Source organism: Lissotriton helveticus, chromosome 11 (assembly GCF_964261635.1).
Source record: "Lissotriton helveticus chromosome 11, aLisHel1.1, whole genome shotgun sequence".
In the NCBI taxonomy this organism is placed as follows: Eukaryota; Metazoa; Chordata; class Amphibia; order Caudata; family Salamandridae; genus Lissotriton; species Lissotriton helveticus.
In genome coordinates, this window is record NC_136072.1 from 727,926,026 (window position 1) to 727,947,708 (window position 21,683).

A 21,683-nucleotide genomic window follows, 5' to 3' on the forward strand; every position below is an offset into this window, starting at 1 on the left:
GAACGTAGTGGTCTGCTAGGGATGTAAATCTTTAGCGATTTCTTAAGGGATTCAGGACCTGTATTGTGTGTGGCTTTATGTGCAATGCACAGCATTTTAGATTGTTTAAATAACCACGGAGGGTATTTTTTGCCCCGAAGAAAGTCCGGGACCTGATTGGGCCATTTGTTTTGCACTGAAACATGTTGGCACTAGGGTCATAGAACCATAAAACTCCGTACGACCCACATATATCCTTTTTATATTTTAGTATCCCCTGCATTTCTACTAATAAAGGGATACATAGATTTGCAGAAGGATTTTTAATCTTTATACCCCCTGGCCATTTCTTTCTAAGTGTTCCCTGAAATATAGTCCAGCCCACCCTGACCTTCAGGAGTCTGGTTGAACCCGACGATGAATCATGACACTACTAGAGTGTGTGAGGGTTATATTAACAAAAGGAATTGCTTCCTTTCCCACGATCTAGTGGGTAGTAACTGAAAGGTTTTCCTTCACTATTTCCCATTCATGTTTGTGTTTATAAACTGAGTTTATAAGTCTGTTGGGGTACTTATTTTTGGTATATACAAAAATCTGGACCTGCCGAAGGGTCTGCCCAGGTCTACGTAGTAAATAAAAGGCCAAGGCAGTGTCTATCTATTAGCTCTGCTATTTCGTACTCATGTTTGGGAAGCGAACCCGCATTTATTAGGGCAGCCTGAATCTTAGCGCAGCTATTGTTCCTGAAATTGGGTTCTCTAGCAGCGGGATGAAAAGTTCACACTGTATTATAGGTTAGGCATTCAGAGATTGGATAAAAGATTAAAGTGTATTACTATTGACCCAGTAAGTCTTAATTCGTGCTCTGCCTGCGGCTTTGCATGCTGTACCAATAATACGATTTGTTCAGAGTCCGTCTCGGAGTTTGGCTCTATCTCAGCGGCTTTAATAAACGCTCACTCTATGAGCAAACATGCTTCTGAAACTTTTTCTTTGCTAGAAGATGGTACACTAGACCTGTTATTCATTACAGAAACATGGTTGAATGACTCCTGTGCCCCTGATATTGAATCGGCCATTCCCAGAGGGTTTAAAATCCGAAGGAAGGACAGGTTTGGTGGTAGGGGTGGTGGGCTAGCTATTATTTTTAGAGACTCCTGGGTTCTTAATGTGGAAGACTCAGATGATTTAGCGGAGGGTGAGATTATGAATTTTTCTTTATATTTGTCCCCACACTTCACATTGGGTGGATCCCTTATTTACCGACCCCCTGGCCCCTCTGGTCCCTTTCTTAAAGCTCTTTTAGAGACTCTTGTTCCCCGAGCAGTGAGGTTTTCTCGCTTTCTACTGCTCGGTGATTTTAATATTCATGTTGACTCTCAGGAACGGCAGGAAAGTAAGCTTCTACATGACTCCTTTGATCTGGCCTCCCTAACCCAATGGGTTTCCTCCCCTACTCATACGGGTGGTCACATCTTAGACGTTATATGTTCTAACTTTCCGCTGAAGGTCGAGGCCCCCCAAATAGTAACTTGGACTGACCATCAGCTCATCAGATTCTCATGGTCGGCCATTAAAGATTTACCCAAGACCGCTAAGATTATGGGCCCCCCAAAGATTAACGTGGGTAATTTTACTGCCTGGCTTGATCAGAACAGACCCACTTTAGGTGTTGAATTAGATTCTGCATTGCAGACTTATGATAGTTGGATAAGAGCAGCTGTGTCCACCTCTTCGAAGAGGGCAGATTCAGGCAGAAACAGGATGACCCCCTCGCAACCCTGGTATTCGCCCCAACTACGCACTCTTAAACTAGTCTGCAAGAAATTGGAGCGAGTATGGAGGGTAGCATACTGCCCACAAGCTAAAGCAGCTTATCGTTCGGCTCAGCGAGAATACTATGCCAGTATTAAACAGGCAAAAACGGAGTATTTTTCAAAAAGAATTGAGAGGGCAAAAAATAACAGCCGCAAATTTTTTGCTATAGTCAAGAGTTTTCTTTCTCCCTGTGCCGAGCAGATATCAATGAGACCCTCTACCGAATGGTGTGAAAATCTCTCCTCCTTCTTCTTAACAAAAATTGCCAAAATTCAACAAAGCCTTAGAGCAATTGGTGGAGGAAATGGGATTGCTGATAACGGTGAACCTAAGATTCTACCCATCGTCACCATGGAGAGATTTATCCCCCCTTCGGCCGATGATACCTTGGTAGCAATCAAATCGCTAAAATCTGGTGCCCCTGGGGATATTTGCCCGGCCCGGGTGCTGGCAGAAGTGGCTGAAGTAGTGGTATCTGAGGTTTCTCAAATAATAGGACTATCATTTACAACAGCAAGGGTTCCCAATGAGTGGAAACAGGCTAAGCTTCTGCCTTTCTTGAAGAAGACAGGAGCGGACCCAGCTGTGCCGAGTAATTACAGACCCATTTCGCTACTCCCAGCTTTGGCAAAAATTGGTGAGAAACTTGCATTTGCCCAGCTTAATGCCTTTGTTGAATCCTCAGGGGCGCTTCATCCAGCCCAGTCTGGCTTCCGTGCAGCTTACAGCACGGAGTCGGCTCTGGTGGAGGTCACTGAGGCGATCAGGGAGTGTTTGGACAGTGGCGGCAGAGCGGCTCTGATTTTATTGGACCTCTCTGCCGCATTCGACACTGTCCCACACTCACTCCTCCTGACTCGTCTGGCTGACATCGGTATATTGGGTTCAGCATTGGATTGAGTGAAATCTTTTCTATCAGACAGGTTTCAGCAGGTCTGGATCCCACCTTATTCATCCTCGACCAAACCCCTCACTACAGGGGTTCCCCAGGGTTCTACATTAAGTCCCCTGCTTTTTAATGTATACCTTACCCCTCTTATTGTGTTGGCTGAACAAATGGGAGCAAAAATTATTGCGTATGCAGATGACACGCAACTTTTATTTACGTGGCCTGATGCTGTTACTAACACTGAGGTCATCTGTTCGTGCCTTTCTGCTGTGTTTAACTGGTTGGCAGCAGCACAGCTGAAATGCAACGAAGACAAAACCGAAATTTTGTTGTATGGTCAGTTTCCGCCTAACTTTAGAGAGCTTCTGTGGCCATCGGATTTTCCCCAACCAGGCTCCGTTACTATCCCTGCAAAGAATTTGGGAGTTTGGTTTGGAGAGGATCTGCGATTTGAGGCACACATAAAAAAACTTACAGGGGTGTGCTTCGGATCCTTAAAAGCCATCAGAAAGTTCTTTCCTTATTTACCATCTTCAGCAAGAGAGTCCGTTGCGAGGGCTCTAATTCTATCTCGGCTCGACTATGCCAACTCTCTGCTGTGCAGACCCCCTGCCTTTCTAGTCGCAAGACTGCAGATTATTCAAAATGCGACGGCACGCTTGCTGTGCAATGTGCCGAGTAGAGAAAGTGTTCGGGTACATATGAAGGAACTACACTGGCTGCCAGTTGCGCAGAGGATAACTTTTAAAATCCTTACTCTAGCATTTAAAGCAGTCCATGATCTTGGGCCTTCCTATCTGAGGAAAAGATTTAGCCGCTATATTCCCACTCGGTCGCTACGCTCAGCCGATTGCAATTTTTTAAGAGTGCCCCGCTTTCAGCGAGTACGTCTGGGAGGCCAGTCACTTGCTGTTCTCGCAGCTAGGACTTGGAACACTTTGCCTCTCTCCTTGAGACTGATTGAAAACTTTGTACCGTTTAAGAAGGCACTTAAAACTTATCTCTTCCGAATCGCTTATTAGTTTATAAATTCTTTCTGTTGGCCACTTGCTTGTTATCTCTGTACGCGCCAGGACACTCTGGTAGTAACTGAGCGCGCTATAAAACAGCTAAAAAAAAAAATAAAAAAAAAAAGAGAGAGGCCACAGCCGGCATAAGTGAGGTTGGGTTTTTTAATAAGTTCTACAAGGTCGAAACAAGTACAAGCAGGCTGGGCTAGCTTAATTAACCCCTTCCATGCTGCCGCGATTCTCCTCCTGTGCTGGACATCCCAAGCGCGGGCGTGGTCATGACGGCCCCCAGCCGTCATCAGCACACGAGCTCTGTAGTGTATGAAGGGGTTAAAGTATTTAAAACATGCAATTCCTTACTACAATATACAAACAAGCTCAGAGTCTTACCTGGAGAGAACAGAGCAGGGGTTCAGGTGCAGAAAGGCTTGCCTTTGTCTCGCCTATGGCACGCCAGCTGTGCAGACGTAATGTAATATTCATTAAATAGCCCTCCAGAGTAGGGGGCGTGGCCCAAGATGGCGCTGGAGCATGACAAACAAAATGAAAAGGCAAATCAAATGGGACTTGAAACTGGGGTCCAGCAACCCCTACAATGCTCGCAGGATCCCCTGCAAACAGTGCTTACTGGTAAAGCAAAGGTAAGAAAATTAAATGGGATAAAGTGAAAACATAAAATCATTAAAATAGAAGACTAGCTTCTTCAATATGGCACCTGTTAAGGGAGCCAGGCACCTCCGAAAAGTACATACAGGGAAAAGAAATAGCGGGGTAGGCGTCCGGGCTCAGGAGGAGCTGCGTGGGCGCGCTGTGATATTCACTAAATAGCCCTCCAGAGTAGAGGGCGATCACCCCCTCTCCCTATTTGTCAAAGGCTGCTAAAGCAATATGTTTTCCTTGTAACACAGCTTGAAGAGCATTTCAATACGTGCTGGGGAGGTCTCATAATTTGGTTTTTGGCCACACACCTGTCAATTGCTCTATTGGCTGAATCCTATAGAAGGTATTTCCCTAGTCACCTACTATCCTGTCAGGGTGGCCAAAGGACCCACCCTAATCTCCAGCCACACATGTACTTTTTTGGAGACTGTTATGTTCTCAACACCTGTATCTGTATCTGTGATTAGGTGCATAGTGCCTCCTAAGACATAGATTATGCCAATCCTTGAGTTGGATTTGTTGACTTTTTAGTAGAACATGTAGTCTCTGTCCACTCTGCTCTCCGTGCGTCCTCCAATTTCAAACAGACAATAGGTCTCTGGGTTTCTCCTGTCATTTCCCTGTGGGTTGCCCATGACATCGCAGATCTATCCATTGCTCCCTGTGTGACTGTGTTACTGTATCCCATTAGTAGTGATGCCCCCTACTTGAAGTATCCAACTCTCTGAAGGTCGGTCACCAAGAACCTTTCCTGATCTTTATTTGGGGTGTAAAGCATGCCTATCTTAATTCCCTGTAGTGTACCTTTAAGTTCGGCCACTAATTACCACAGATACAGCCAAGTTGAAGTTGTTGCCAAAAGAATAACCATGCTGCAGATCTTGCTGTGAGTGTGTGTCCGTGAAATTGCTGTGGATGGTGCTAAGAGGTAAACCAATGAGAGTCATTCTTCTTGATATATGTTTCCTGTAGTGTAACTAGCTCTGCTTTGTGTTGATAAAGGAAGTTGTATATTTTATTTGTGCCTCGAAAGGGAATTAAGCCCCTTTGTGTTAAAGGATAGGACCTTGAATATTCCTTAGAAAAGAGGTGCCCTTGTCCTGAGTGTTCATTTGAAATGTAGTGTGTATGAAGACATACCAGGGAATGGAATGTTATCTCCTCAAATGTATTTATTTTTACTTGGGAGTGGGGGCCTTTCACCCCCCCCACCCCCCTCGGCAGCCAATTTTGGCCCCGGGGACCCCATCCCCTTAAGCCAGGTCTTTATATATATGTTTTCTTTAAAAGGGGATCCTCCGCAGGCGATATCATTGGGGACCGCCGCGGGAGGAGTCTGAAGGTCCCCACGTTCCGTGCTGGCTCATCACCTCCTGTGGGAGCCGGCACTGGTTTGCGACACACAGAGATCTGTTATCATGGAGCTCCCTAGATCTCAAAGCAATGTGTCTGTTTCCCCGCTCAAGGTCAGATAGGTTTGGAGGGGAATTCTACAAAAGACTTTGGCCCCGGGAGATGTTGTTACCCGGGCTCGGTGGTGCCCATGAGGACGACCACATGAAAAAAAAAAAGTCCCGAAAAGATGGTGGTCCCCAGGGCAGGGGCAGGCCCGCGAGTCCCCCCCATAATATTGAAAGTAGCCCCGGGGAGGTGGAAGTCCCTGGGGCTGCAGGCAGGCCCAGTATGCCCATCCAAATACGTAATAAAAAGTGCCCTGGGGAGGTTGCGGTCCCTGGGGCATTGATAATCCCTAGGAGGGGGACCCCTAATGCCCCTCCCATATTTAGAAAATGCCCCCGGGACCTGTCCGACTAAGGTTTTTTTTAAATGCAAGCACGGGAGCCAGTGCTTGCTTTTTGGAAAAAAAGAAAAATGCTGTGAATTTTGTAATATCATGATTTCCCGTAAACATTCCTTCAAAAAATATTTTATGTCATGGCGGGATTCCAGGGGAACTGCAAGACCATGGCTTGGGGGTTAGGGTATTCCTACCCTGCCCCCTTTCTTTATTTTCACTTACTTTGGGGGACTCAGTGAAGCAGAGTCCAAAGATGGATGTCAACACTTCCTGGTTGAAATGTTGGCAGCCAATCAGAGCTGTACATTTCCCTGTCACAAGCTCATCTTTTTCGCGAAGGCTTCGCGACCAAAGATATGATTATAAATTCAAACTTACATTTCTGAAAAACTGCTGAATGGATTTGCACCAAATAACAAAAAGCACAATCTGAGTAACAACATCTACCTTTCTGTAAGATTTGGTGTAATTCCGTCCAGTGGTTCAGGATGTAGGTTCGAAAACGCGTTCCTATGGGAATTAACATTACAAACGCACACCTATTTTGTGCCCCTATTATTCGGTCCCCACTGTACGGATCACCCTCAAACTTTCCATTAAACACAGACCTTACTTTGACACCTTTCGGGGAAAATCTCTTCATGATTGCTCAAACAACGCTAAAGTTATAGGCAAGTCTAAAAAGGCCGCCCATTCTTTCTGAGTCCCCTTGTCGCATTGCTGAAGACGACGAGACAAGAAGAGTTATTCTGGAGCCATGATGCCTCAAAAGCTGTTGTCTCCGTTCGGGCTGTGCTAGAGCTCAGAAGCTCCCATCTGCCATCTTGTCCGGCTGGCCACGCACCCGGCCTTTTAATTTTGAAGTCCAAATGTCTGACTCAATATGTTTTACAACCATGGCTATTTGCTGCGACTATTCTACTAAATGGGCATGCTTTGCACTTATAGTAATTACTGGATCTTATCAATTGTACTGGTAAAGTTCTAGTTTTTGGTAAACTACTTCACAGATGTGATTCTTTGATTGATGCTTTTCTAGCTTATTTCTGAAAATATGAACCTTCATGTTTACCCAAAGCATCAGGTTGGTACATTCTGCCAGAGGGCAATCCCACCCTTATAAACGCCCTGGAGTCTCCAATGAGATTCACAGACATTGCTCTACGCTGGTTCTCCTCCTACTTTTCCAACTGACACCAGTTTGCTCCCCTGAGCACTTGTGGGTCCCAAAAGATCTCTATCATCCACGGAGTCCCCCAGAGTTCCATACTGTCCCCAGTCGTCTTCTATCTTTACATAGAACCGCCTGGTGCTCTACTTACAGCAAAACAATTCAACATTATGCCAATGTCACACAGCTCTACTTACCTCCTCTGTTTCAGACATTGAATGCTTCAAATACTGCCTACACAACACCCACGCTTGTATATCCAGCACCTTCTTTAAAGGTCAGCCCTATTCCCGTTATTTGCCAAAACAACAAACAAGAAACAATACAAGCCTGGCTTTATGACATGAACCTTGACTGCTTGTAACCACAACATTCACTGAAAGCCAAATTGCTCTGATTACCCTGGATAGCAACCTTTTCCTCAAGGAACACATTGCCAAAAAAGCAAAGACAGCCTCGAAAGTGAAACTGATTCTTCCAGAAAGTAACTTCAGAACTGCTATAAAAGCCCTTGCACTCATATCTGTATGGTCGAAATGACCTTCTCCATGGGGCTCCCAGATGCCACACTGTCACCCCTTAATCCGGGCATCCTACACGACACAGAGTGTCTCATCCACAACCTAAAGAAATATGATCAGATCACCACCATCTTGAAGAAAATCCATTGGCTCCTCTGGATGACCTGCACCATTGTCAAAACCAGCTGCATCATGTTCTGTAATATCCTCTCTCCCTAAGCATAAGATCTGCCTCCACGCCGAAAATCTTTTAAATGGTCCTGGAATACAATTTCTTCCAACTACAGTCGTACCACGACTACAGCCCACGGTCAATCACGGGTACCGCAGCGGAAACAACACTCACTGGATCAAATGCTGCATAGTTTGTAAAACCAACTCACCATCTCCCCTTAAGATGGCATCTGTTACATTTGTCTTCACCAATCCTATGTTTCATGTAATTGATGTTAGGTGTAGCATTTCTACCTGTCTTTTCTGGAAAGCAGGGATGACTTTGAGAGTGATAGTGAGGTATTTGATAGAGACTAGTAGACTGCGTTAGCCTCTAAAGATTGGGGATGACGTAGCCTCCTCGCTTGGTTTAGTCGGTGGCACTTTCTATTCTAGTTTCACTTTTGTTGCAGTCAGTGGCTGTGCATGTAGCACACTACAGCTGCGGTGGCAAAAGTTGATTCAGGCAAGCCAATTTTGGTTGAACAAATGCCACCAGAGCCCACTCTCTTCCTATTTATCTGATTGATTGATGGATAGCTGGATTATCGGATTTGTGTAACATCCATCATCACGGTCTCGGTCGCAGCTAGATGAACAAAAGAACAGGGGGCCGAGGCAGCTGGGACTTTAGCATCCGACAGCTTCCACAAAAAGGAAAGTTGGTTCTAATTGGGCCATATCTTAAAAAATCGATAACATCCCTTCTGTGCTGTTGGTCTATTGATGCCAGTGAGATATTTCTACAGGGTAAAACCCTGGTTGCAGGCATCTTGATTTAACCCCTCAGATCACAGGGTCAAATTAAGGAAATCCAGCACTTTTTTTTATTTTAATGTTAATGTAATGAGAACCACTGAGTCAGGCAATAGTGACTCCTATTTTTTCAAGCACATAGACAATGGAGTTATTTCTGTGCACCATATTAAGGGTTGCGTTTTTGATTATTTGTATGGTAGCCACAAGGCTTTGTTGTTTAAATATGTAAACAGTACAGCTAAAAGATAAAATCAGCTAGCGGCCTAACAGCAGTTTCCCGCTACGGCCTGTTTCAGAACGAAGGTTGTACATGTGTAGCTTGAATGACTGAATGCACTAGTAATTTATTTAGCGCCACACACCCTGCAACATTTCCCTAAATATTTTAAAACAGGCTTGAATTTAACTTTTAATTTGAATTTGTTGAGCGTGGCAAATGCTCAAAAAATGTCCTTCAAGTCGCTAGAACATATGAAGCTTTTAGGGTTATCTTGAAGGTTGTTTTGGTTTCGTTATGGAAACTGGAAGGTTATTTTAGTGGCCATATGTATATTTCTATGTTTTCATCAGTATTTGTATTCCTTTATTATGCATGGTTTTCATATGAAGCCTCTATCGTGTGCATTATAATATAAATCTGGTTAACTCGTTGCTATGAGGTAAACACAGATGATAACAAAACTCGTTATCCACTGTTGTTAGGTCATAAAAAAAATCCAAGATGTTTTGGTTGGGTTTTCTATGAGCCTGTAAGTGCAGCTTTGGAAACCAGAGAGCACAGCTTCTGTAGGAGAGGACATAGGGGGTGGTGGTGTGGGTGGCAGGGGGGCCGGTATCTCTTTATTTGAGTCATGGATAAGAGGCCATGTTATATATGGCTCCCCATTACTTCTCCTTCCCTGCATAGAAGTTCGATGCAGGGGCAGGTGATTTTTGGGGCCATAATTAACATAAAATTATGGGTGGGAAAAAGTGAATTACATGGATGATTTTCACCTCGGTATTCGGAGTGACATAATGGATAAATTGAGCTTTGTTCTCGTTTTCTGTTTGATGTCACTGAGAACCCCTCGGTGAAAAGCATTCACAGAACTCCGTGTTACCCATGGTTTTCACTGAAAGTCTTTAGCATGAATAGCCACATCAGAAGGTGGTCATTTGCTGCTGTGATGTCACAACAGTGGTTCACCAAGGTTGTGACCTCACATAGTGGTAAACATTTGATTCCCCTTTGTTCCATCACTTCGCATGGGTCTCTAGACAATTGAAGTGTTTTAGAACCCATGTTTTCTCGATTTTCCTGGGTGCCCACAGAACCAAGCGAGACTTTAGAATGGGGGTTGGGCAGAATGGGGGCCCTATTGACCCGTGTCTCTCAGAGAGCCGCTGTCAGCATCGTGACAGTTCTCTGCTCTCAGTCAGAGAGTGGGGAGCTCAACTTTGGGCAGGCCAGTGCTTAATTTGAGCCATGACAAACAGTGACAAATGGAGGAGCAGGGATGAAAATTAACCAGTCAGAGTGAGATAATAGAGCAGGGAGTTCCCAGTGGTGGATAAAAGAGACAGGAGTTGTAGTGAAGACTTGGCAGCCTTGGTATTCAGCACCCCGACCTATGATAGTGCAGGGATTGGGCTTCTGAACAAGATTTTGGGCCCAGGCACTTTCCTATTACAAATTAAAAGGTGCCGAGGTGCAATTCAGTGTTGGTGGGAAAGGTGTGCATAAAACGGTGGAGTGGTTGTCAAGAGGTCATGAATTATTTTTTTTATTTATGGGAAGGAGAGGGTATATTTAGGATTGAGATGGTGGGTGGTAGGAGGCCAGGTTTATTCTAGTCCTGGGTGAAATTTAAATAACGCTGGTGTAATTTGCACACTTTTGGGAATTTCATGTTACGCTTGTAAATTCCCAAAATTACTCCATTATGCCACTTCTTGTAATTATGCGCCATTCATATTAAAAATGTACTACAAGTGAATGTGAACAACAAAACACGGGTGGCTGTGGCTTTGATGCACTCTCATGTAAAAAAATTATGTGAGGACGTATTTCATGATAGAATATAGTGCTAAATGATGGATCTGCATTTGGTGTAATTACATATAAGTTTGCTGATATTTCACACAACTACGTGCAAGCAAATTACACACATTACCCCCACCCCTCGTTTATTCTACCTTTTTTTGAATATGTGTTTCACAAGGCACCCCCATTACACCTTTGCTCGTGAATCCATTTTGGAATCTGGCACAGATGAACTTGTTGGTGCCATTTACAACATAAAATTCCTCTTGGACTCTGTTTGATGTCACTCTGAACCCCTAAGTGACTAATATCCCCAATATCCACTGTTAACCCATCCATACTCTGTTTGTTAATGACAAGCTGTTGACTAAGTCAAAAAATGCCTACAATGGGCCCGATTCACAAAGGTAAACTGAGACAAAAGTCTAACTTTACCACTTTCAGTAATCGTGAAGGGCATTTACGAGTTGTAAAGTTAGATGTTTAATGTAATAATGTAATAATCTTCATGGTGTCAGGGTGTAGTTCCAAGTTATCATTTATTGTAGCTGAAGTTACAAGTAATACAGATGAATCAAGATGGTAGTTAAGTAGTTAATTAGAAGATATATGACAGATAGGGAGATTAGAATACACTATACAACATTTAACCTATGTTTTGGTCTCAGTTAAACGTAAGAACCAAACCTAATTTAAAATTAGACAAAAGTCTAACTTTACGTGCCCTTTATGTATTAAAACAATCGTAAAGTTAGACTTTCGCCTCAGTTTACCTCTGTGAATCTGGCTCCTCATTTCTATCCTGTATGCGCTCACATGGTAGTTAGCGGGCATATAGCTCTCTTTTCAAAAAACCCTTGGGGATGAGTATTAACATTTCTTTAGGGTCCCATGCTTAGAGATGGTGCACACAACACTTGTAGACGCTCACCATATTCTTCTTCTTCCTGGTTGTGTTCCACAGTCCTGAAGTAGACCTAAACATAACCTTCCTTTGTAATGACACTAAGACAGGGATGCAATTGGTCTTAGTTGTTGGCGACCACATGTTAAGTACCACTTTGAATGTTGAGAAACAGCCAGATATGAAACAGGAATAGGATTGTAAATAGGTGGAGTCTGGGGGTGGAGGCATGTTTATTACTCCACCAGCAGAAATGGAGCAAAGTTAAAGATTTTGGTATCATGCTAAGGAGAACAGTTTTGAAACTCCTCTCAGCTGCACCTCTAGTAAACTAATTTTAGCAGAAGCCACATTTTGGTTAGAAATCAAACTCCTCCAGCACTTGTTCCATACTTCCCAAGATTAGGAAACAGAAAAGGAGATTTTGAAAAGAAAATTCAGTGGAAGTTATTTTCTCCTGTGCCCTAAAATGTAGTGAAGGCAATTTTAAGCAGAGCACAGTTTAAATAAAAGCCATGAGTCTCCTACCAGCTTTGAATGTATGTGTTGACATGTATGCAGGTCTGTCCCCAGTAAGCAGCCAGTTCAGAAACAGGAAAAGGTGAACAGTTAAGCTTTGCAAAGGGTCAACACTGCAGGATGCTGCAAGTGGCTCTTGTCAAAGTAATTTTGATCCCTTCAAATAGAAAGAATTTTCGGTTTATCTCTTGAAATTATGCAGAAAATAATGGATTACGTGGGAGGTGCAGTAAATCTCTAGGTGGACAGCTGTTCAGTTCAGTTCATAAATCTTTATTCGAATTCCAAGAATTCATAAAAGCACAATCAGCAAATTTACAATAATGTTATAAAGTCCTTATATAAAAAGCTTTGATAAATCATAATAAACTTTAAACGATTTAGCAAGGTTTCCATACAGAGTTAAAAAAGTCAGGGATTATTCATCATTTTGCGGGCTCGGGTGGCGATTCTCAAAAAAGTGCAAGTGCGAAAAACTATTTCCTCATTATCTAAAGAAAATAGCATCTGGTAAGATTTTTCCAAGGAAACAGGTCTGTGTTTTTTTAGAAATGGAGTTAAAAGGCATTTCACATATTTTAAATAATATTTACCAAAGAAGAAAAAATGCAAGTCAGTTTGTGCGCTCACTCCATCACAAGGGCATGGTGTATTTACTAGGTTTAGCCGATAGCCAAGAGGGAAACATAACAAAAATCTCACAGTTCCAGCTCTCAATCGAAATAAAAGGCTTATTTCCCAGTTAGTCATTGGCAAAGTAAGATATATTGGTAAGGGGTACCTATACAATTCTTTGTGCATATAACTAAAAACAGAGGATTTCTTAGATTCCTTACTGATCCTTTCTGAATTGTAAAGTGCATAAAGTGCTTTTTTCAAGTCATTCTTGTGGAATGAGTCGGCTCTACTTGGGTCTAGAAAGAGACTACCTTTATCGATGCTACATAGACTCTGATAGACCCCCGAGAGCCAGGGAATATCCATTCCTCTCTCACATTTAAGGCAATCATTTATAATTTCTTGCGTTAAGGATGCAGATTTATTCCTCCAAATTGAGAGCCAAAATAGAGCAGGTCGAGCACTAATAAAATCACAAATAAAATTTAGGTTAAGTTCCCTATGGCAGATGTACTGGGAGGTGGAGATTGGAACACCCAGCAGCTTTCTACAGAACCGATTTTCTTCCTGCTGGATGCACTGACTCTTCTCCAACCCCCATATCTCACACCCCATATGTGGCTACTGGAACGCATTGCAGTTTGAAGATTCTTAAAATAGCTGGAATAGCACCTGTTTTCTTCGGGCGGAGAAGACTTAAAATAGAATTGATGGCCTTTGAGAACTTGCTCATGGAGTGGGCCAAATGCCCAGTCCACGAGCCGTTCGCAGCAAAGACCACCCCTAGATATGGAAAAGTACCAGTAGAGATTAGTCTGTTGTTTCCTACCAATATAGAATTGAGCTGGCGTTTCCCTGGTCCACATGACATAATGAAAGATTTTTTTAAATTTACACGTAGATCCAGGCCGTCCATGTACTCAACAAAGGTTTTAACCAGAGTACGCAAGGAGTTTGGCGTGCGACCTATAAGGACCGCATCATCTGCGTATAAGAGTACCGGTAGTGGTTTACCATTAAGTATCGGGACGTCTGGAGTTGACAGTTTCAGGGAATTACTCAGCCTGTTAATACAAATAATAAAAAGCAGGGGTGCTAAAATGCACCCCTGTCTGACTCCCCTTCCTACCCTGATAGCTCCTGAAACCTCCCCACTCATGCGAATCCTGACTTGTGCCTTTAGATCTGTGTGCAAAAATGCCAAACAGTGTACCAAGGACTCATCCAAGCCATAATCCAACAAAATAGACCAGAGTTTAAACCTATTAACTAAATCAAAAGTGGATGATAGATCCATAAAGGCCAAATGAACTGAGGACAATCGGGCAATATTATATTTACTGATAACCAAGTTAAGATTTAGGCACTGTTCAGTTGTTCCGACCTTACTTCGAAAACCCAGTTGGTATGGCTCTAATATACCGCTTACCTCTGTCCATTTTAAGACCCTATTATATATAACTTGACCCAAAATCTTTAGTGTGTTGTCAAGCAAAGAAATTGGTCTATAGTTAATAGATTCCAATCTATCCCCCTTTTTGTAAATTGGGACAATGATCCTCGTGGCCCAGGTACTAGGCATAGAGGCTTTGGGTAAATTATTAAAAACATTCAAAAGAAGTGGGTCGTTAAACTCTGGCCCTAGACCCCCTGCCCCTTTACAAATACCCTTACTAATACTTAACGGCAACCAATATAATCAAATGCTAAAAGATATGGTGCAATCAACAATAAGTAGGGAGTTCTGAGTCACTTACCAAGTTCGTAGAGGGCTGAATATTCAGATGAAATGGAGCTGACCCTGCCCTGCCTCCTCCTGGCTACGACGGGCGCGGATGGGCCCGGGCACGCCCACGCGTGTCCCGCGCCGCGGGGCCCATGAGAGTTCTTATAGAGCCTCCTGGCGCTGCCGCGATGACGCAGTGCTCAGCGACAGCTGGGCGCTGCTGGGAGTTGTGGTTTCCCTCGATGGTGTCCCGCAGGAGTAGTGAGTAGCATTGCAGCCCTCCCCCAGGGCTGTTTCGAAGGTAGGTACCAGTGTGGCAGTAACAAAAACAACAGGTAGCAGGCAAATATTTCCCCGGCGTCCCGTGCCGCGGGGTCCACAAGAGTTCTTATAGCGCCTCCTGGCGCTGCCGCGATGACGCGGTGCTCAGCAACAGCTGGGTGCTGCTGGGAGTTGTGGTTTCCCCCGATTGCGTCCCGCAGGAGTACTGAGTAGCGTTGAAACCCTCCCCCAGGGCTGTTTCGAAGGCAGATACCGGTGTGGGAGTGATGAAAACAACAGGTAGCAGGCAACAATTTCCTGGACAGCTGTTATATGTCAGTTGGAACATTGCAGTTAAGTACGTTGCAGTTTTTGCATCACAGGAAAGTACATCGAGGTTCATTTGTGGTACTTTGACACTGTGGTACTTTATATCTCAATATCACATGTAAGTCATTTTTGTAATGCTTTTAAGAGACATAAACATGTATATATATATATATATATATATATATATATATATATATATATATATATATATATACATATATATATATATATATACATATTTATATATATCAATTACCTTTAGGGCAGATTTTCTTAAAACTAAACTGGTGCTGTTTTGCATCAAAAACAATGCTGCGTCAGCACTAGTGTACCATGTAAACCCAACGCCAAATTTACAACTCGAAAGCTTGCAAAGGCACGTCGGAGCAAAAAAACTAGCATCATCAAGACAGAATGCAAAACAACGTAGCATCACATAAACTTTAAAAAAAAAACATGATGCTGCGCAAAAGTGAAAAAACACACCACAAAGCAGAGCAATCAACACAAAGTGGAACATAGAGAAAGCCAACAAGATCCCCAAGGAAGAATGAAGAAATGCAAGGAACAGCTGCAGGATCATAACAAGTGACCTCACACGAAGGAGGATGGACAAGAAAATAAAAATGTACCCCAGAAGAGTCAGACATCCTAATAGTAGAGGTGACAAAGTATCAGCACCAACCTTCTGTCACCTCTAAGCTTCCTCAAGGCAATAAGTCAGCATTATGGAGAGCAATCCAAAATAAAATCAATGCAGTTGCCCCAACAGTGCAAACAGTTGAAGAGGTCACAGAAGAATGGCACACAACCGTCATTGTGCAATGGCAACAGGTGCGGGGGCCAGATACTCACATCTCACTAACAGCAAAGGAGGAGCAAGTTGCATCAATAATTGTGCCGGAACTGGTTGAAGGACTTGAAGGGCCAGATACAGCCATGATTGGGGACAATGCAACTACCAGTAAGTGAATGTGCACCATGTGTAGTTTCACATCTTATATCACATTACTTAAACAGGCACAAATGAATCTGACATGACAACAGTAATTTCACACTGGAACTCCAGTATCAATGTGAAACAGAGGAACAAGGTCACAACAAAAGCTGAAAAAGTAAGGCCAAACATTGACCTTATATGTAATACCTATAAAATGTATCATATTAGGATAGGATATAAAGTGTTTGTCAGGACCTGTGGAACCAAGATTCCACCTGCATAATTCTTTAGGGAAATTGTGATATGGGCTACCCTAAACATGTGAAAGTACTTCCACAAGATATTTGTAAACAATCTTAGCATTAATAACCACTTACATATTGTCAGAGAGACCTTGTTTGTGTGTCCTGTACTAGCAGATTGCTGGAAGTGGCCCTTAGTAGGCTGTTTCACCTGTACTTTCTGCTTTTCTCCTTACCAGTTGTCTGCTAATCTGGAAGGTAGCCTTAGGACTTTGAGGGCATCTCACACTGCCATTCAGTGCCACTGCAAACACAACAATGATGGACAGAATGTGGATCAATGTCACACATTCACCCCCGTCCAAAGATCTGGGCCCAAATCCATCGTTTTTCCACTCCACACCACCCTGGGTTAGACAATGGCAATATGCAAATCAGCACTGACCCTGTGCCCCATGGGAACAGAACAGTCCAGTCCAAACTAAAAAAGCCATGTCCTTCCCAGAACGGAAACAAGCATCCGAGGACCGGCCCGGTTTCGAGGTAACACCTCTCTTCAGCCCGGCTAGCTTGATTCCAGTGGTGTGGAGTGCTTGGGGCTCACGTCTGAGCATTCCCAGTACACTTAGAGCGGTAACTGCAAACACAACAATGATGGACAGAATGTGGATCAATTTCACACATTCACCCCAGTCCAAAGATCTGGGCCCAAATCCATCGTTTTTCCACTCCACACCACCCTGGGTTAGACAATGGCGATATGCAAATCAGCGCTGACCCTGTGCCCCATGGGAACAGTCCAGTCCGAACTACAAAAGCCATGTCCTTCCCAGAACGGAAACAAGCATCCGAGGACCGGCCCGGTTTCGAGGTAACACCTCTCTTCAGCCCGGCTAGCTTGATTCCAGTGGTGTGGAGTGCCTGGGACTCACGTCTGAGCATCCCCAGTACACTTAGAGCGGTAACTGCAAACACAACAATGATGGACAGAATGTGGATCAATGTCACACATTCACCCCAGTCCAAAGATCTGGGCCCAAATCCATCGTTTTTCCACTCCACACCACCCTGGGTTAGACAATGGCGATATGCAAATCAGCGCTGACCCTGTGCCCCATGGGAACAGTCCAGTCCGAACTACAAAAGCCATGTCCTTCCCAGAACGGAAACAAGCATCCGAGGACCGGCCCGGTTTCGAGGTAACACCTCTCTTCAGCCCGGCTAGCTTGATTCCAGTGGTGTGGAGTGCCTGGGACTCACGTCTGAGCATCCCCAGTACACTTAGAGCGGTAACTGCAAACACAACAATGATGGACAGAATGTGGATCAATGTCACACATTCACCCCAGTCCAAAGATCTGGGCCCAAATCCATCGTTTTTCCACTCCACACCACCCTGGGTTAGACAATGGCAAAATGCAAATCAGCGCTGACCCTGTGCCCCATGGGAACAGTCCAGTCCGAACTACAAAAGCCATGTCCTTCCCAGAACGGAAACAAGCATCCGAGGACCGGCCCGGTTTCGAGGTAACACCTCTCTTCAGCCCGGCTAGCTTGATTCCAGTGGTGTGGAGTGCCTGGGACTCACGTCTGAGCATCCCCAGTGCACTTAGAGCGGTAACTGCAAACACAACAATGATGGACAGAATGTGGATCAATGTCACACATTCACCCCAGTCCAAAGATCTGGGCCCAAATCCATCGTTTTTCCACTCCACACCACCCTGGGTTAGACAATGGCGATATGCAAATCAGCGCTGACCCTGTGCCCCATGGGAACAGTCCAGTCCGAACTACAAAAGCCATGTCCTTCCCAGAACGGAAACAAGCATCCGAGGACCGGCCCGGTTTCGAGGTAACACCTCTCTTCAGCCCGGCTAGCTTGATTCCAGTGGTGTGGAGTGCCTGGGACTCACGTCTGAGCATCCCCAGTACACTTAGAGCGGTAACTGCAAACACAACAATGATGGACAGAATGTGGATCAATGTCACACATTCACCCCAGTCCAAAGATCTGGGCCCAAATCCATCGTTTTTCCACTCCACACCACCCTGGGTTAGACAATGGCGATATGCAAATCAGCGCTGACCCTGTGCCCCATGGGAACAGTCCAGTCCGAACTAAAAAAGCCATGTCCTTCCCAGAACGGAAACAAGCATCCGAGGACCGGCCCGGTTTAGAGGTAACACCTCTCTTCAGCCCGGCTAGCTTGATTCCAGTGGTGTGGAGTGCCTGGGACTCACGTCTGAGCATCCCCAGTACACTTAGAGCGGTAACTGCAAACACAACAATGATCATGAACAAGCATCATTGAGAAGAGTAAGTAGAAAGCAGGAAGAGGTGGAGGGGAGAGTCTCACAAGTTGAGGAAAGAACAAGCAGGGTGGAAGATGAGGTGACAGAATGGCAGGCTTTTAAAGTGGATCAAGAGAAGGTGGTCGAAGACCTCCAATGGAAGCTGGAAAGTTTTGAAAACCGCCAAAGGAGGAACAATGTGAGACTTTTGGGACTGGAGGAAGGAAAGGAGGGGCAGGACCCCAGAGGATATGTGGTTAAGATCTTGAAAGAGGCTCTTCCAGAGTCAAAATGGCAATGGGATATTGAAGTGCAAAGAGCCCATAGGTATCCGCTGTTCATTAAGAAAAACAGGGTGGGGAATGAGAATGAGCATCCAAGAGCAATGTTGGTTTTCCTAGGTAATTTTTTAGCTAGACAGGAAATAATTGACAAAGCTAGGCCTGATTCAAGAAAGTCAGTTGACGGTAATACTTTTTTCTCGAGGCCAGACTTCTGCCACGTTACCGTGGAAAGAAGGTGGAAGTTAAGACAGATGATAGGGCCCTTCCAAAAACAAGGAGCGGAAGCTTATCTGTTGTCCCCGTCAAGGCTGAAAGTAATCAGGAAAGGCTACACCAGAATGTTCACGTCTGAGGTAAAAGCAGCAGAGTACCTAGCAGAAATCAAGGAATCTGAGAAAGGAAAGGAGAGTAGAACTAGAACCAGAACTCCACCGAGGTCCCCTGTAAGTTCCTCACCAAAGACCCCGTAAGGTGGAAATTTTAAGTGAATGTACTAAGTGAACGTACTTAGCATTGTTGGACTAGGTTGAGAACACGATAGGATAGGAGAGAGGTGCGATTCTGCAGACTACAGGGGCTACACATAGGCCAGGATTGGCCTATTTGCCTGTAGTAAGGGGGGGGGGGTTCTGGAAGGGAGGGGGGCAAAGGGGGGCGAGGGGGGGGTGGTGGGGGGGGACAAACATATTGGTCTTGGGCACAAACATGGTGAAGGTAGAAGAGTTAAAAAAGTTGCTTGGAGGAAGGCATGGAATGGAAGACAAGGAAAGAAATATAGGGAAGGAAACAAGGGAATAAAGAAAATCGCTAAATGCTCCTGGTATAGGTATATACATGAAGTAGGGAAAACTATGAACTATAATGACATGTAGAATAGTTTCAGTAAACGTTTGTGGGCTAAATGAACTGAACAAGAGGTTAAAAACTGCGGCTCTGTTAAAATCGCTAAAACCTGACCTAGTGTGCCTTCAGGAAACGCACATTGAGGGTACCAAGGCTCATTTAATGGATCAACTGGGCTTTAAAGTCTTAGCTAAAACCAACCAGAATACCAAAACGAGAGGGGTGGTGATTTTGGGTAAGAGTCAGGATACACTGGTTAAGAGGAAATTGGAGGATCAATGGGGCAGATGGGTGGTGGCGGAATTAGTGTTTAGGGGAGAAATTTTCACGCTGGTTTCGGTCTATGGTTCTACTGGAGATGATCCAGACATTTTTCAATTTCTAGACACGGAACTCGCGCAATGGCCAGAGCCCATAATCTTATGTGGGGATCTGAATATTCATGATGCGGATAGCAGTTTTCTAGAGCCTGATAGGAAATACAAGGGGAGGAAAAGAAGAACTTACAGAGCTTTAGCAGATCTGGCAAGGAACAACTCGTTAGATGATCCATGGGTAAATTCCCATCCAAATCTGGACGGGAGTACTTTCTTCTCGTATCCCCATCAAACACTGGTCAGGCTGGATTACTTTTTAATCACGAGATGTTTGATAGATGGTGCAAGGATAGTAAGAGAACCAAGGATTATATCAGACCACAGCCCGTTAGTATTAACGGTAGTATTTGGGCAAAGGAGAATTAAAGAACTGAGGCAATGGACTTTTGACAGAACACTCCTCCAGGATCAAATCTATAGGGAGAGAATGAGTGAATGGATTAAGGTATTTTGGGAGATTAACAGGGGTACTTCTACATCAGGGAATGTGTGGGATGCTTTTAAGGCCGGAATAAGAGGGGAAACCTTGAGTTATGTTATCAGTGCTCAAAGAAGGGAGAAGGAGAAAGCGGAGAGTGATAACAAACTAATCAGAGATGCAGAAGAAGAACTTATGAGGGCTATACACACACATTCTCCAATTGAGCAGATATTGTTGAAGATACTTGCCCTCAGAACAGAAGTTATGGATGGGATGGCAAAAAAGACCGTTGAGAAGTATGTAGCTAATAAAGAAAGGGCGTATGAACTCAGCGAAAGAGTTGGGCACATATTGGCAGTACGAGCAAGGCAAAGAGATGGGATGGCTGATATAAAAGAGATCAAAAATAGTCAGGGAGTCAAGGTTAAGGATGCTGATCAGATTAGAGAGGTGTTCAGACAGTTCTACTCGGAGCTCTATCTAGCAGATGGGTATGAAGGAGAGGAGGACATAGGGGCATATTTGAGGGAGATAGAGCCCTCAGGACTGGCAGAGGCAGACAGAAAGGAGCTGGAAGAGAAATTTAAGGTGGAGGAATTGGCTGAGGCTCTGAGAGAGTTGCCGTCCGGGAAGGCTGCTGGTCCGGACCAGATTCCAATTGAATTTTATAAAGTTTTCCAATCCTCCTTATTAGTAGAAATGTTTAATGTGATGTTGTTAGCACAAGTGGGTGAGTCTGTTCCACAATCCTGGGGGGGCGCAGATATTATTGTTATCCCAAAAAAGGGCAAATCCGTAGACGTTCCGGGCTCCTATCGCCCCATTACCCTAATGAACGCTGATGTTAAGGTGTTCTCCAAGATTTTGGCCAAAAGGCTGTCTAGGATAATTGAACCCTTGGTTATTTCCTCCCAACATGGTTTTATCCCAGGTAAGGGAACAACCCAACACACTAGGCAAGTAATCACGGCATTTGATGTAGCAAGCATACTGGAAGACCCAATGGCGGCGGTGTTTCTCGACGCCGAAAAAGCATTCGATAGGGTCTCATGGAGATTTTTATGGGATGCTTTGAG